Genomic DNA, 11,500 nt, shown 5'->3' on the forward strand with positions numbered 1-11,500 from the left:
AGAGACTTTTTGCAGCAACATAAAAGGTGAAAGAGAACTTCCAAGAGGCCAAGAGGCCAGGAGATCAGGCCTGGCTACTGAGCCTGAATTTGGACGTTTGGCTGAGCCATACTGGAGAGGTGGGGTCTAAGGGGTGGAGTAAGCTGTGCGCGACTCATCCAGTAATCATTCGATAATTCTCTACTGAGCACCTACTATATGTCAGCCACTGGTTCTGGAAACTAGGGATACAGTAGAGAACAAGCCATTGTCCTTGCTTTCCTGGAGCTGACAGTCTAGTGGAGGAACAAAATAAATAACTAATATCTTTCAGGTAGCCACTTCAGGTAGTACTTCCCTCATTCAGGCAAGTCAACCCCAGGTTTCTGAATGGATGCAGAAGGCTTGATTAGGGCCTAGAGACAGCAGCCTCTGTCCCTGGATGGGTATCAGGAGCAGTTCAGTTACTGGTGTTGGAAGCACAGGTTCTGAAGTCAGACAGCGCAGGAGGAAACCTCACTCCACCAGTTATAAACTGTGGGCCTTGGGCACATTAACTGATCTCTTGGAGCTTTAGTCTCCTGCTCTGTAAAAGAGATTAAAATGCAGTTTACCTCTGGGATCACTATGAGGATTAAATGAGATGATAGATGTAAGTGCTTAGCAAAGCACCGAATTCAGAGTGAATACTTAGTAAAGGTAAATCATTCATTAGATTGCTATTATCCTCTGAATAAGCATGGCCAGAATGTGCAGATTCATATGGACTGGGATCCCAAGAAAAAGAGTGACTGGGTGCATGACAAAGACTTTATGACTGAGCCGGGAGCCTAGTCCTAGATCCAGCGATGAGTGTGGGAAGACAAAGGGCACTCAGGGTGGGTGTGAAGGGGGAAGAAAACAGAATCCAATGGTCAATGCCAAGTATGGAACCTGAGCCCAATTGGCAGCTGAGCAAACATAAAGAACTCACAATCTGGGGTACAAAGAGAGAATAGTATTCAAGCCAAAGAGTAGCTAGTAATACCTCATCTGGACTGAACACTTCTGTGTGCCAAGCGCTATGGAAGTGTTTGATATGCATGATGCCATTTAATAATTCAGCAGCTCTCTGTGATGGGCATTACTGTATTTCATTTTTACAAACAAGGAAACTAAGACTCAAAGTGATAGTGACTTACCTAAAGCCAACCAGCCAAGAATTGGTCTCGAACCTGGGTTCAAACCCAGATGTACTTAATGCCAAAGCTGATGTTCTCAGACATAAGGTCATTCTGTTTCTCCCCACACCCACCTGGCCTCCTTCAGTTAGGTTTGTTACCTTCATTCAAGTGACAAACATGTATTAAGCATCACCTGTGGCAGCCATTTACCATGAGTTGACCTGTGTTAGAGTCCTCAATCACTCTTATTAATACCGAGAGGAGGGTGGCACAAAAAAGCCATGCCTCAGGAATCAGACAGATCTGGGTGACTGGTGGGGAGACACTGGGCAGCTTCTGACAGCCCAATTCCTCAAAACTTACCTTCAGAGACATAGAGCTAACACAGGCTTCGGCATGTTGAATTGCTCTGAAATGGTACTGTAGAATGAAACTGGGTCTCTGAGTCAGAAATGCTGGTCGCAGGTCTTGGACTAGTCATTTGGCCTGCCAGATCCTCAGTTTCCTCCACTGCAAAGCCAGTACTTAAGACTAGGGCCTGAAAATAAACTTCTGGGATGACAGAAGGACCTTGATTGAGCCTTAAATTAAAATACTTGAGCTCAAATCCCACATCGACTGTAAACCTACTCTGTGACTTTTAGCGATTCAACCTCCTAACCCCAGCTTACCTTAATCCTTGGTTTATTTGTTAAATAGAAATAAATTATCAATCAATATTCAGCATGCCCCTCAAGTAGTGGCTGTTTTCTCTCCCACATCCTTGAATCACTGGGACTGGGACTTGAGATCAATTACGTATCCTCCTTCTTGCATCTAGCTAATGGCTCCTTCCCCCTCCATTCTACTTTACCCCATGTTGGCTGATACATTTCTGGAATCCATTGTATTGTCTTCTGAGGTTCTTTCCAGAGTGTTAGATCTTGTATCACAGGATAGTATTCTTATACCAATACATTTTCAGATCCCACTTTATGTCCTGCCTTCCTTGATTTATCATGCTTTGGATTCAGGTCCAAATGTACCCTCCCAGTTCTTGCAGCTTTGTGCTGTATAGGTCCTTCAGCTTCTTCAGAGTATAGCCCCTCCCCTCCCTTAGTGAGCCCGGCACTTCCTCTGCTTGGTTTTGTTTGGACTTGACATAATTACTGGTCTAATGGTCACGAGGATAAGTGTAGATGAATCCTTGCCAGGGGCATTTTGTCTTGCAAAGCATAGGCTTTTGTATCATCATCAAAGACGGAGCACCATCTTTTAACAAACATGAGTGCACCAATTCTACAGACCAAGAGGGTGTAGAGATATGTGGAGTCTCAAGGTTTCCACATGCAATCAATGTAGATGTTCCCACCCCAAGTCTCAGGATCCTTTTCATTCCCAATCAGATCTTTGGCCTTGGTTGAGTTGGCTCACAGTGGTTGAGGATTCAGGTTTCTCTAGAGCTCTGCTACCTTTATAAGTAAGTTCTGGGTCTGAGCCTCACTTTTTTAATGTCTTCTGGCGAAAGTAATTGAGCATCTCCCTGGATGCTCTGATTTTTATGTTTTACCATGAATTGATGAATAAACACTCCAATCCTTCATATATTTTTTCATATATTTTTTAATGCATTAATTGTCCTCAACCATCTAATTCCATTGTCCTTATAATTCCTCTTTCCCCCTAAACCTCTTAAATGGCTGAAATATTGCAATGGCTAGTACATTTCTTTCTGCTGGTCTCTCATTCTCTCCATGCACCACTAACTGAAGTGTCTACAACTGTATGGCTGGGGCATGCCAGGGGCTATCAGAGCTCCACATTCCTCTAGCAGTAGGGTTCTCACTGCCCACCAGGATGCCCATTCTGAGTTATCCCCCACAGAAACAAGGAGTCAAGTGTCTGTACCTCTGCTTCAACCAGTCACTGGATGTGGACTGCTCCTAGAGAGTGGGGCAAAATGTCGTCAAGTTAGTTTCTCCTGTTAAGGGCAATTTCAGGAGAGGGATGTAGATGTGGGCCCTCAGCAGCTTCCAGAAGCTGGGGGAATGAGCACTTTGATCCTGATCTGTACCACTCAACTCAACATTTTTTATGATCCCTTGAAATGATAGGAACACTCTTACCACCACCATCCACACTGCATGTGTCTGCTCAAATGTCATCTTTCCAGTGAGTCCTTTCCCTGGTCTCCTCTATTCCTCTTGCCCTTGTTTCATTTTTCTCCCCAGCACTTATCTCCACCTGAAACTCTTGTAGATTATTCATCTCCTATATTCAGATTGCATAGTGTAGACCTATGGTACCCCATCACCTAGAAGAGAGCCTGGTACAAGGTAGTCCCCAACACACATAAATAAAATACCAATATTGATATGTTCCTATTTCATACACCCACTGAAATTTTAGTAAGGACTAAAATAAGTCTATGGGAAAGAATCAAACTCACAGTAGACACTCAATGCAAATAAATGTATAAAAATATAAATGAACATAAAGAAATGTTTGTAAATATATGTCTGTAAGTGGCATTGGGATAAGGAAAAAGATCTTTCTTCTTTGCAGAAACACATTGCCATTTGAGCAATTCAGCAGCCAGGGACAGAGACTCAACTTCTTACTCAGGGCTTAAGGGCAGGCCTTTGACTTCTGTAAGGTAGGGAGATTTAGGACTCACTTTTATTTCTTCCAGCACCAGCATTTAATTGCAGACTTAACAGCAGCTCGGGCCTATAAAAGATTCACCTTGTTTCTCTGAATGTATACATTATTTACCATACAGTCTATAAAATATTTACCCATTTCTCAGCTGACTGCACCCTGCTCAGTCTTAACTACCTCATTGCTGTTCGAAGCCGATCAAATAGGCGGCTGGCACCTCTCCAGCAATGGACCGAGCAAGCAGCTGGAAGGGGACCATATTTTATGCATTTGTCAGAGCACATAGCAATCAAGGGTGTTGAAAGCCTTTCTGAAAGTACTAGGGAGGGGTGTGGGTCCTTAATCCCTTCCCACCTCCACCCACCCACTCTAAAACATGACTGTCTTTGCCAGACCCAGTACATTCATCTATTTGGGATATACTTACAGAGCACCAATTGTGTCCTATACGCCTCGAGGAGATAGATGGGAATAATGCACATTCCTGTGCCCTTGTTGGGGAAAACAAACCCAATGATAAAGACTCACAGGGAGCAGAGCTCCTAGGTATTGAGCTATCTCCCAGTGCAGCTGGTGTGTATGAAACACATGGCCTTGTAAGCCAGTTTGGGATTGAAACTCTGTCTTAGCCCATCACTTACGAGCATATAACCCTGGGCAAGTTCGCTAAACTCTTTTGCCTCAGGTTCCCCAGGACATCATAGTAGTCCTAATTTCATGGGATTACTGAGCCCGTGGTGCCCAGTTCTTGGAAAGTACTCAGTAAAGGTTAGAGATGAGGAGGAAGGGGGGAGAAAATTCTGAGGACAGTTCTACGTGGTGAATATGTTATGATCCTCACTGTACAGAGGAGACACTGAGATTTAGAAAATTAAGGGGCGCCTGGGTGGCTCAGTCAGTTGAGCATCTGACTTAGGCTCAGGTCATGATCTCAGGGTTCGTGGGTTCGAGCCCTGTGTCAGGCCCTGTGCTGACAGCTCAGAGCCCAGAGCCTGCTTTGGATTCTGTCTCCCTTTCTGCCCCTCCCCTGCTCACACTCTGTCTCTCTCTGTCTCTCAAAAATCAATCAATCAATCAATAAATAAATAAATATTTTTTTTTTTAAAAAGGGGCACCTGGGTGGCAGAGTTGGTTGTATGTCTGACTCTTGAGATCTTGGCTCAACTCATGATCTCACCATTCCTGAGTTCGAGCCCCACATCGGGCTCTATGCTGATGGTGCAGAGCCTGCTTGGGATTCTGTCTCTGCTTCTCTCTGCCGCTCTGCAACTTGTGTTCTCTCTCTCTCTCTCTCTCTCTCAAAGTAAATAAATAAACATAAACATTTTTAGAAAATTAAGTAGTGTGCCAAGGTCCGCTTATAATAAGTGGAAGAACCAGGATTCAAGCCCACGTCTGCCTAATTCCACTGTTGGCATATGTGCACACACCCACATTCCCTTATACACACCTATATGAAAATGTGGCATAACCACCATGTGTACCACAGTTTCAGTGATGCTCCCAACCAACCCTCAGTGAGTTTGGATATCCTGTTATTTGCCCTGACGGCATCTCTTTCATGGCAGTTGTCGTGCTCATAATAATTCATCAACCTGATCATTGTTTGCTGCTGTCTGGGTCCTTCCTTAAGCAATGTGCAGACAGGGCTGTGTTCGGCAGGTGTTCCCAGTGTCTGGGGAAATGAATGCTCCACACACACTGCCATTTCTTCTTTGCACCAATGCAAGGATGGATTAATATTGTTCTCTCTGTCTTATTGCCAGTGAAATTGAAGCTCAAGGCAACGAAATGACTCATCCAAGAACACACAGCTAAAAAAAAAAAAAAAAATGGGAGAACTAAGATGTTAACCCAGCTCAGTCGAATTCAGAAGCCCATGTCCCTTCCATTGGGCCGGCCGGCTCTCTCCTCGAGAAGGGAGAAAGCCAGAGGACAAGGGTAGAGGAACAAACTTCTATGTATGAAAGACCACGGTGGCAGGCATTCTGCTGAAGCTCTTTGTCAACACGATCTCTTTTACTCCTCATGACGAATTTGTGTTCAAAACGTTTTTGCTAAAAGAAGTTTTTTGCAAACTCAGTTGCAAACCTTGCTGGCGTAAATTGGCAAGGAGGAGAGGAGGCTGGCACTAAGCGGGAAATGAGTAAGGGTAACGGACAAGGCTACAAAGCCCTTCAAGGCAGCTCTTCACTCCAATACTTCATGTCCAGAGAACAAGGCCAGCTCAGGTGTGACTCAAGCCAATGCCAATGTTGGAAGCTTGGTCCGGGGTGAGGAAGACAAAGCAGATGTTTGACTCCACTGATTTGACTCTGACTCATGCCGTATTCCCTCCCTGCCATACTAACGCTCCTTCTCTTTGCTTTAAAAAAGAAAACACAGATACCATTTATCTTCTCAGTTTTTTACATTCGGTGGCTATTTGGTTCTTAATGAACACTACTGGTAGACATATTTGGCACAAAACAAAGTTGATAATGGATAAAACCACACATAACATGATGTGCTTTTGACGATAAATGAACAGGAATGTCAATTCTTCTTAGACAAGAACAAATTTTCAAATGAATTTTGTGGAAGTAATGCTCACAAAAGAAAACTGGCAGTGGCAGAAAGCTTTAGTCTGTTCAACTTGACATGGGAAAAATGATGATGGATTAATAAAACATTCATTTTATTTTTAATATTTTTTAAATGTTTACTTGTTTTTGAGAGAGAGAAAGAGAGAGAGAGAGAGAGAGAAAGAGCATGAGTGGGAGAAGCAAAGAGAGAGGGTGTTACAGAACCCAAAGCAGGCTCCAGGCTCTGAGCTGTCAGCATAGAGCCCAACGTGGGGCTCGAACCTGCGAACTGCAAGATCATGACCAGAGCCGATGTCGATGCTCAACCAACTGAGCGACCCAGGCTCCCCTAAAATATTCATTTTAGAATTTACAAAGAAATATTTGATTCTAATAAAATTAAAATGGGAAAACCATAGTGAAATGTGCTACATAAAAATTCAATCAAAAATTAAAAATGGCTCCAAGTACGTGAGTGGCTCAGTCGGGAGCGTTCCAACTCTTGATTTTGGCTCAGGTCATGATCCCAGGATCATGGGATAGAGCACCATGTCAGGCTCTGCATGGAGTCTGCTTGGGATTCTCTCTCTCTCTCCCTCTGCCTCTCTTCCCCACTCGTACTCTCTCTCATTCAATTAACAAACAAATAAACAAACAAAATATTAAAATACAAACTGGTTCAATACAATTTGCTCCAGAAAACAAATGTTTGACCTTACATTCATGTGAATATAAAATAGTTGTTTCATGTAGTCACAGTTGAAATATCTTTAGGATTAAATCCAAGGTCTCCAAGCATCCTATTCATCACAGTCTAGTGCTGTGAGGGGACATTGTCTCTCATCTTTACAACACTTTGTCATAAGGTTGCAATCCTCCAATTTTTAGATGAGGAAATGGAAATTCAGAAAAAGTGAGCAATTCGTCCTGGGTAATACATGATTTAGTGCCAGGGACAGCACTATTTGTTGATTAAACCACAATAGTCTCATCAGAGTGAGGGTCACCTAGACTTCCCTTCCTGGAATTCAGCACATTTTACGAGGGGTGGGGTAACTTCTATCTTCTCCTCCTCTCCAGCCAGTAGGGTGTGGCTGTGCCTTTTTCAGGGTGAAAATGTTGAGACCCCAGGAAAGCAATCAACTAGCCTATGGTTTCAAATTGCATAAAAGACCAGGCTTTGGGCACCTGGGTGGCTCAATCAGTTTAGCATCGGACTTCAGCTCAGTGCATGATCCCACAGTTTGTGAGTTTGAGCCCCGCATCGGGCTCTGTGCCAACAGCTCAGAGCCTGGAGCATGCTTCAGATTCTGTGTGTGTGTGTGTCTCTCTCTCTGCCCCTCCCCTGCTCTACTCTTTCTCTGTGTCTCTCTCTCAAAAAAAGGAATAAATGTAAAAAAAAAAATGTTTTTAATAAAAAATAAAAGACCGGGCCTTTCCTGATCCCCAGTCTACCATTCTCTTTATTCTATGAAATGACCTATAGAATAACGCCATTTTTACAAAGTAACTAGAAGCAGAGAGCTCTTTGACCCAGGACGAGTAGAGTTGTGTGGAATGTGAAGTGATTTATTCATGGCTCATAGCATTCAGGGAGTTTTTCTCCAGGCCACCAATCCTCCTCCACCCCCACCCCTGTCCCAAGTAAAACTATCCTTCAAAGATGCCCTAAAGAATATATCCTTCAAGGGGCGCCTGGGTGGCGCAGTCGGTTAAGCGTCCGACTTCAGCCAGGTCACGATCTCGCGGTCCGTGAGTTTGAGCCCCGCGTCGGGCTCTGGGCTGATGGCTCAGAGCCTGGAGCCTGTTTCCAATTCTGTGTCTCCCTCTCTCTCTGCCCCTCGCCCGTTCATGCTCTGTCTCTCTCTGTCCTAAAAATAAATAAAAATCCTTTAAAAAAAAAAAAAAGAATATATCCTTCAAAAAAGAGCCCATGGCTCTTGTACTTACTATTTAACTCTCAGAGAGTGAAGAGAAGGGGCCTAGCTTGGTCATTTCCAACATTATATCAATGTTTCCCCTCATCCCTGGTTTCTCACAAGGGGAATCTCTCCCATCCATTCGATGGCTATCTAAATTGGGGGGTTATGAAGAAGAGAACTGAACACGTTTCAGGAAAGAAATGAAATATTTCTAGTGTGATTTCCATTTGTTTAAGTCCAAATCAATAAAATCATACTGAACTTCATTTCATGAGCCTGGCATGACACTTAATGTTCTGTAATAGAGGAGTAATCTTATAGGACATCTTAGGGGACCATCTAGTCTGGTTTGTCCAGGACTGCAGGGTTTTCCGGGATGCAGATCTTTCTGTTTCAAATCAGACACAGTGTCAGGCAAACCTGGATGGTAGCTTCCTCTACTTGTTCACCATGGTATTGCTAGCACACAGGCCAGCACTTGGCACGCAATGAACCTCTCCTATGCCCACTAGATTTCTCAATGCCTTGACTTCCTTCCCTGAAGAATGGAAACAAAGGGGACTAACATTTGTCCTGTCTCATTCACAGGGTTATTATTCTGTGTAGTAATGTTGAGGGAGGACTGTTATTGCTACCTTTTTATTATGCCTTGCCAAGTCAAAGAGAATTTAAATAATCTCTGAAAAATACAACCCAGAGCATCAGCTTCTTGAGCCTGGAACCATGTCTTATTGTAGTGAAGCACACGACACAGGGCCTGGCAGAAAGATGATGCCCCAAACCCTGGACAGAAAAATGAAAGAATGAATAAGCGGATAGTTAGATGAGTAACTATGAGAATGAGCATAAAGTGATTAAATTAACTAAATTTGCAGGATTCTTCTCTGAGCCAGGGTTTTACTTAATCCAACCCCTGCATTTTTTTTTTTTTTAGAGCCCACAGTCAAACAACTAATTCTCATCATGGTCAAGATTAAATCCGGGTCATCTTAATATATTAAAATATGGTTAAAAATTCCAACTAATTTTACTCATTTTTTCCAATGACATTCTCCTAGCTCACAAAACTAGTTTAAGCTGCAGTTCATAGCTCGTCTCCCAACAAAGCTGCAGGGCTTCTCCAATAGCAGAGCAGTTTGGTTTGAGTCTCATGACATGCCTCGTCTCTGCTCTCATTCAGTTATTGGTGAGCTTCAGTGATAGCTTGAAAGGAAGTCCTGTGGAGCTGGAAGGGGTTGTCCAGCAGCCTAGGTCATCAAAAGTCATTACCACCAGCATGAGGAAATTACAAGTTTGTTGTTCCAGAAGACTGAGCAAAGCAGGAGAGAACTCTCAACCCGCTTTCATCCTTGTTTTCTCCTCTGCCTTTCCAGATCCTAGCTCCTTCTAGGCCCCAGTCAAATTTCTCCTATCTCTTTGGCTTTTGTCATAGTTGAGATTCCATTAGGACAAGGACTTGCTTTATTCATCTCTAGATCCCAGCACTTAGCAAAGTGCCTTGTACAGAGTAGGAGCTCAGTAGATACATGAATGAATGAATGAATGAATGAATGAATTTTTTGCCTTAAAGTTCCAGAAGCTCCCAAAATTACAACTTCTGTGCCTAGGTTAAAGTGTGGTTTCAACAAATATTGAATAAATGTGTGAAATAATGAATGAATGAATGAATGAATGATATGAATAACTACCATGAATGGACTACTGATTATGTGCAAGGCACTAGCTAACAACATTTTATGGTATCTTTCAACAACCCTGCCTTATCTTTTTCTCCTTAGTACTTAGCTCTAACACACCATATATTTTGCTTATTTACCTTGTCTGCTGTTAGTTTCCTCCATAAGAATTTAACCTCCATGAGGGCTGAAATCTTCATCTGTTTTGTTCACCACTGCTTCCCCTGTCTAGAAGAGTACCTGATACCAAGTATATGTGAAGTAACTACTCATGGCATAAATATTGAATAAATATTATTATACCTACTTTGCAAAGAAAAAGCTAAATTTAGAGATGCTTAAAAGAGAATTCCTGATTTGTGTCGAGCACTCCAAATTACCATGCCTTCACTGATAATTGGTGAACTACACTGGTAACTACACTGTGAGATAGATATTATTATTCTAGTGAGGTGGACACTGAGACTTAGGCAGACGGGGTTACCCTGTTGAGTCAGAAAGCAGTTCGTCTCATAAAGGGCTGAGTCACAATTCAAATCCAAGGGCTCATATGGCCTCAAAACTTGCTCTTCTCATGACCTCAACCCACCTTGCAATGAGAAAATGCCCATCCCAGCATCAGAATATTCATGGGGAAAGAGAGACAACTCATTACAACTCGAGTCAACTTAGAAAGACCCACTGAACAAAGAGCATCCTTTTAATATGAACAATGCAATCAATGCCGAATGCAGGAGATTAGGAAAACGTTATTAGGAGAAGAAAGACATGCCAATGACTTGAGCCCTTAATGAGATGCCCATCATAGCTAGGGTAAGCAATTTTCCAGAGGATTATTTCATGTGAAAGGAATAGTAAAGAGCTATTCAGAGGCACCCAGACACTCCCTCTCACATACACACCTGCTCAGGGCCCAGCTAAAGACAGTGCGTAAATGTCTGGAATATTACATAAAAGCTGTCTGCCTAACCAGTCAAGGCTATTAAAATCCATCTTGCTGAAATGAACCCTGAGAGCAGGTCAAACAAATCTAATTTTTATTGTTCCTTAAGGAGATGGCTGTGTCGGAGACAGAGGAGAGAGGCAGGAGGCCAGTTAGGAAGAAAAAAAAAAAAAAACCCTAAGAGGCCTTAAAAAATTAAATGTTCAAAAGAGCCGTGGCAGGCAAGATAAATGATATATTACAGCGCTGGTTTAAACCTAATTGATGACTAATGTTGTAATGCATCTGAACCTACACTGATCTATTATCCGTCTGGTCCAGGCTGAAGGAACACTGCAAGGAGAAAAATTGCTAACTGTTTTAACCTGATGGAACTTTAAAAAAATAACCAGCCCAGTTACTTTAAAAGATAGATGGCTGGGTGGTGACCTCCTAATGTATATCTGGGTCTTGCAATGCAAAATCAAATGTTAATTAAATAGAATCCAGTGCAGGAACGATGCAGAAAGAACGTGGTTTAGAGCTCAAGAGGCCATAGGGAATTGTGTTGTTGGGTTTCCTACAAAATGTTTCAAAGAAACTACCAGTGGAAAGGCAGCAATAGCAGACCACA

At 42.7% G+C, this 11,500-nt stretch overlaps 1 long non-coding RNA gene across 1 annotated transcript; it reads right to left on the bottom strand.

The window, feature by feature from the left end:
- Nucleotides 1-8,891: 8,891 nt before the first annotated feature.
- LOC109503099 lies at nt 8,892-10,541 on the bottom strand. The gene is made up of 2 exons (XR_002161997.3): nt 10,085-10,541; nt 8,892-9,051 (listed from the first exon to the last, which is right to left on the bottom strand). It is a non-coding gene; the product is annotated as an uncharacterized LOC109503099 (long non-coding RNA).
- Between the last annotated feature and the right edge of the window lie 959 nt (nt 10,542-11,500).

The sequence above is a fragment of the Felis catus genome, chromosome C1, assembly GCF_018350175.1.
Source record: "Felis catus isolate Fca126 chromosome C1, F.catus_Fca126_mat1.0, whole genome shotgun sequence".
In the NCBI taxonomy this organism is placed as follows: Eukaryota; Metazoa; Chordata; class Mammalia; order Carnivora; family Felidae; genus Felis; species Felis catus.